We start from the raw sequence: 6,180 nt of genomic DNA on the forward strand, positions 1-6,180 counted from the left end.
CCCCTATGAGGCTCATGCCAATTGCCTCATTTCAGGGGGAAAAATTCCTTCCCGACCACAATATGGCAGTCAGTATAAAAATCTTATCTTAATGTACTACACCCTGGGTAACATTAAGATAGCACACACTTAGCAAAGCATGTATGTAGACAAATATACATATGAAAGCACTAAACACATAATTAATAGAGTATATTAAAGAACATACAACATGAAAATAGAGAATGCAAAAGGACTTGGGGCATTCACACGGAGTAACGCGGCGCTGATTCAGGCATGATAACTCGCTTAGGAATCAGCGCTGCAAAACAGAATCTCATTGATTTCAATGGGTTCCATCTAATGCACAGAACCCATTGAAATCAATGGTTTAAAAAGCCTCCCATTGATTTCAATGTGTTACGTGCGTTAAACGGAATGGGATTCTGATTTGCAGCGCTGATTCTTACATCAGTTATCATGTCAGAATCAGCGCCGCATTACTCTGTGTGAATGCCCCCTAAGACTCACAATCCAAAAACAGACATGTACCAAAAAGTATAAAATATAAGATATTTTAAGTATAAAATATAAGATAAATCTGTCCCTTGTCTCACAGATGGTGTTTGGTTAAAGTTATCAGGAACTTTAATATTTTACCAAGCAATTTGTAATGTAGACCCCTAACACAATCTCCAAACTAAGCAATGTTGTAAGATCGTTTTTTGTAATGGTAGAATCTGAGATGCAAGTTTTAAGTTGTGTTTAAGATTCTTAAGGTTGTGGTAGCTATCCTAGTATTTGAGTATATATCCTAGACATACAGTATGTTATTCTACCTTCCATCCTAGACACAGTAAACACACAAACAGTATGGCAGCTTCATTTAATATTTGGTTTAATATTCGGACTGTGTATTCTCTCTGTTGCCAAGGAAAAACTTTAGCTGATAGGTGTATAAATATTTCATATATATAAATATATACCGTATGTGTGTGTGTCCAGTATTATTTTATCCATACTAAACTTTGTTAGGTAACATTTCCAAGTTACAAGTGATATATTTTCCGCTCCATGTGTAAGTAAGATGTGTCACACATTTCTAATTCTAATGACTTCATTATGCTCCTGCAGTTCCTTTCCGTAAAGCGTAGCCTCACCACTTACATTATGATGTCTCTCTAGTTATCCACGTGTTAATCAGCCATGAAATGTTTCTGCTTTTGGCACTACTGTTGTCCTTTCATGTCTGTCTTATATAATTATTTAATAATCCCCCCACAACAACATGTAAGGAATCCTATTAATATACTATAATCTTTATTTTAATTGAAATACTTTATTTGACTCTACACAATACTCTATTAACTATTATTCACTTTTATTTTCTTCTCACTTTCCAAGTCCAATAACTTTTTTTACTTTTCCATCAGTTTAACTCCTATCTGTAAGTCAACTGAACAGCATGTCCGATGATATCGTGGGGGTGCCAGATGACAATAGAATGGCGCAATGACCAGTATAGAAACCATTGGGTAGTGCAGTTGCAACAGACCCAACATCTAAGGCTGGGGACCCATGTACAGTTACTGCAAGGTGGATGGGATTCGCTAAAATCCCATCCACATCTTGCGGAAAAATATGCTGCTCTTTTTGGAAATCGCGGCATGTCCATTATAACTACGGAAATGATGGTGGTTCCCCTATAGGTATAATGGAAGCAGAAAGTCCGTAGAAGAAAACTTGTGAAAAGCGCTGCGGGGAAGAAAACGCGACGCATTGCCACCACGGTTGTTCCAACAGCGATTTTTTGCTTCTGCCCACAACATGGGGTCTTAGCCACAAGGTTTAACAGTCACAAGCAGTACTATCCCTGTTCACGGCTGTTACCACTGAGTGTTGGCTATATAATACAGCCGTCACTCATGCAGTCCCTGGGCTATCACAAAGGAGTTAAAATTACATTTTGTCAATCCAATACTCTGTAAATCCTACTAATATAATAGCATTAACATAAAAATTAATATTATATGTTCAGGCACTGGTGACTGCTCATACAAGCATGTAACGAAAAGAACCTTTATTACAGTAAGAGCCGGATCACTTTATAAGCAATGATACCCTTGATAACTCCTATCCTGTTCCTGTTACCTCATAGATTGTAAGCTCTTGTGAGCAGGGCCCCCAGTCCCATTGTGTGAAGTGACTTACTACTCTGCAATGTCTCATTTTGTCTGTATTTGAACCCTACATTTATGTAAAGTGCTGCAGAATATGTTGATGCTACGTAAATAAAATGTATTATTATTATTATTATTATTATTATTATTATTATTATTATTATTATTATTATTATTATTATTATTATTATCATTATACAATGTCAATCATTGATCTGTAAATTCTACTAATATGACAACATGCTTTTGTAATGAGAAAATGATCTGGCAATATTGACATGTTGCAATATTGTATTCACTTTGTTTTGGGAGAAATTAGAATTCTTAACCCCATTAGATATAAGATAAGAGTATATGCATCTATATCTGCAGCCAACACATGCTGAAATGTAAGTATAGCAATGTACATTACAAATACATTTGATTCCGATATTGGTCTGAAACATGTATATGTAATAGTCATATTTCAATAGTTCTGAAATTTTGACACTTGTGGTCCCTAGGATGTTGAATAACTAGAATCAGAATTAACAGAGTTTACAAATTTTACAAATTTTTAAAGCATCTTTCTAATTTGAGGAAGCTTTGTGGTTATGACAATCCCCGACTTCGACCAGAACTATACCCAGACTATTATTTGAATCAATTTGGCATTTTAGAAGGCAATATCATTTTACTGTTCCAGAAACAAAACTCTTCAAGGTATCATTGACATTAGAGGCAGGAATGGGAGGCACGGTGGCACTTTACAGCCTAGAATTGTCCAAAAGTGTTCAACCCTTTTCAGCTAGAAAAGACGGTCAGCAATAAATTTCTTGGAAAGTTCACGTTACGAGATCACCAGTTTTTAAGTAGTATTCCCTCCCAACCCATAATCCCTCAGCAAAGTGTGCCTAAAAACATAGGACTGGTCTCCATTGGCCCTACAACATGAACACTACCAATACAAATCCAGTCAACACTAATCTTGGGCAACTCGTACAGCTGATGACATAAAAAAGGTTCTCAATATCTACGACGCTTATTAGGACCGAAGTCAGCGCCTGGAGTGCCGCGCTGGAAAGCTTGTTGATTGGTCGAACCCAGGGTTTCGATGTTAGAAGTCTGGCCAAAGCGGTCACCTGCTGGTGGAGTCATGCCAATTGCAGACGTTTCGGTCATCATAGAACAGGGACCTGATGGTGTAGCTGTACCCGCAGGGACACTGCTGTTACCCAGTGATGAACGGTTGTTCATTCCCATTGCCCCTGGCATGGCCATCTGCGCCATCCTCATGTCAGCTTCTCTCGAATCAGGGTAGGCATTCTTAAAGCCTTCTTGTTGACGTCTGAGCATTTCCTCCTGCTGTCGACGGGTTTCCTCCTCGCGCCTCCTGCGCTCTTCCTCATGTCTCAGTTCCATCTGCTTCCGTTTCTGTACATCTTGGTTATGTAGTTCTTCCAATCTACGCAGCTCCTCCTGGCGTCTCATCAGATCTTGCCGCATAAGCATGACCTGGTGCTCGTGTCTTGCTGCCTCCATCTCCAACTCCATCTTCTCCTGCGCTTCTTTGATGTTTCGGTCTACCTGTTCCTGCTGCTGCTTCTCCATTTCAATGAGGGCTTTCCAGCGCATGGCATACTCATACTCAAAGCTTCCAGGCTGGGCAAAGCGAGGCGGCTGCTCTCTCTCCTTGTGGTATCCTTGATTCTTAACGATAAGTTTCTCCGGTAATCCTTCTTCATCATCAAGCTGATCCATAGGTTCCACAGTTATTGGATGGGGGAAGGCGGTAAGAAGATAGGAGCCATCAGCGCAATGATCGAGAGCCTTCCTGGCTGCTGGCTTAGAGGCGAACTCCACAATCCCTTTCCCTGATGGTCGGCCACGATCATCCACAATGACTACAGCTCTCTCCACTTGGCCAAACATGGAGAAGGCTTCTTCCAAAAGCTCATTAGACACAAACTGAGGAAGGTTCCGCACAGACAGAGACGCGCTGTGACACGCAAAGCGAACACGCAACTGCTTTCCACGGAGAGGGAGATTATCAAGCTCTGCTTTGGCTATCTCTGCCAGAGTCCGGGTTTCAAGCCTGATAAAGCCAAAGCCTTTATCATTGTGGATGAAGATCTCGCCCGCCTTTCCGTATTTCTCAAACATTTTTCGGAGCTCCTCCTCTGTGACATCTTGAGGGAGATTACCCACAAAGAGACGGCTGCGCTGAGTGAAAGTCTTCTCACCTGGCTTCCGAAAACTCTTCAAATCTATAGTGAGCGCATCATTGGGGTTTGTGGATTTTTGTCCATTGGTGGGTGAAGGAGTTTCTGGTTCCTGCTGCTGGTATTGATGATGATGTTGAGGTCTCTTATGAGCGTGGTTCTGCTGCTCCATCTTATAACCTCTGTTTCCCTGCATTTTAACTGACCGGCCCGAGCTCCGCCACACAGCACCCGATATTCAGAATCAGCCCCGCGACCTCCCGCCTTGGGAATGAACAACCGTTCATCACTGGGTAACAGCAGTGTCCCTGCGGGTACAGCTACAACATCAGGACCCGGTTCTATGATGACCGAAACGTCTGCAATTGGCATGACTCCACCAGCAGGTGACCGCTTTGGCCAGACTTCTAACATCGAAACCCTGGGTTCGACCAATCAACAAGCTTTCCAGCGCGGCACTCCAGGCGCTGACTTCGGTCCTAATAAGCGTCGTAGATATTGAGAACCTTTTTTATGTCATCAGCTGTACGAGTTGCCCAAGATTAGTGTTGACTGGATTTGTATTGGTAGTGTTCATGTTGTAGGGCCAATGGAGACCAGTCCTATGTTTTTAGGCACACTTTGCTGAGGGATTATGGGTTGGGAGGGAATACTGCTTAAAAACTGGTGATCTCGTAACGTGAACTTTCCAAGAAATTTATTGCTGACCGTCTTTTCTAGCTGAAAAGGGTTGAACACTTTTGGACAATTCTAGGCTGTATCATTGACATTGTAGAAAGTGTTTGTTATATGCAACAATACGGTGAATTAACAATCCACAACAAAGGAAGCATTATACTAGTTTCTCTTAATGGAAAAGATGCACATACTGGATTCTTGCTATTGTCTAGCATTCAATGATACAGTGTGAAGCGTCCATGAAGCAATCAGGGATTCTTTGTCCTTCTTTATAGTTCTCACTTTACAGTGAAATAAACAAAACAATCATATAATAAAATACTAGCAGAGTGGTATTATGATACGCCAAGCCCGTGTAGCCTCCCCATACATACCTCAGATATTTGTTCATCCTCCCCATTACCCTCCTTTTACCATATATCCAAGCTAAAGACCCCCTTCTCTACCCCAAAGTGTAGCAATGCTATTAACATATTATGATTTTACTACCTTACATTGTTCTTTGTAACAATATTGTACACTGTAAATTTTGATAATAATAATATGAAGTATGAAAATCCAATTTTCTTAAGTCAGTATTTTTATGGCTTCAGAGACCACATGGTGTGATATGGTTTCTAGATGAACTATACTCTATGAACAGGGTTTTGTAAATAAATGTCATCTATGTACCCACTACACTTATTTAAATAAGTTCATACTTACATAATAATAATAATAATAATAATAATAATAATAATAATAATAATAATACATCCATAAATAATGATATACTACTACTACTACTACTACTACTACTACTACTACTACTACTACTACTAATAATAATAATAATAATAATAATACATCCATAAATAATGATGATATAATAATAATAATAATATATTATTATTATTAGAGATGAGCGAACAGTGTTCTATCGAACACATGTTCGATCGGATATCAGGGTGTTCGCCATGTTCGAATCGAATCGAACACCGCGTGGTAAAGTGCGCCAAAATTCGATTCCCCTCCCACCTTCCCTGGCGCCTTTTTTGCACCAATAACAGTGCAGGGGAGGTGGGACAGGAACTACGACACCGGGGGCATTGAAAAAAATTGGAAAAAGTCATTGGCTGCCGAAATCAGGTGACCTCCATTTT

At 40.1% G+C, this 6,180-nt stretch overlaps 1 pseudogene; it reads right to left on the minus strand.

Annotated features, from left to right (window-relative positions):
* Positions 1-2,884: 2,884 nt before the first annotated feature.
* Positions 2,885-4,639, minus strand: LOC142203735 (non-POU domain-containing octamer-binding protein pseudogene; annotated as a pseudogene).
* Positions 4,640-6,180: the final 1,541 nt, after the last annotated feature.

This window comes from Leptodactylus fuscus, chromosome 5, assembly GCF_031893055.1.
Source record: "Leptodactylus fuscus isolate aLepFus1 chromosome 5, aLepFus1.hap2, whole genome shotgun sequence".
NCBI lineage: Eukaryota > Metazoa > Chordata > Amphibia > Anura > Leptodactylidae > Leptodactylus > Leptodactylus fuscus.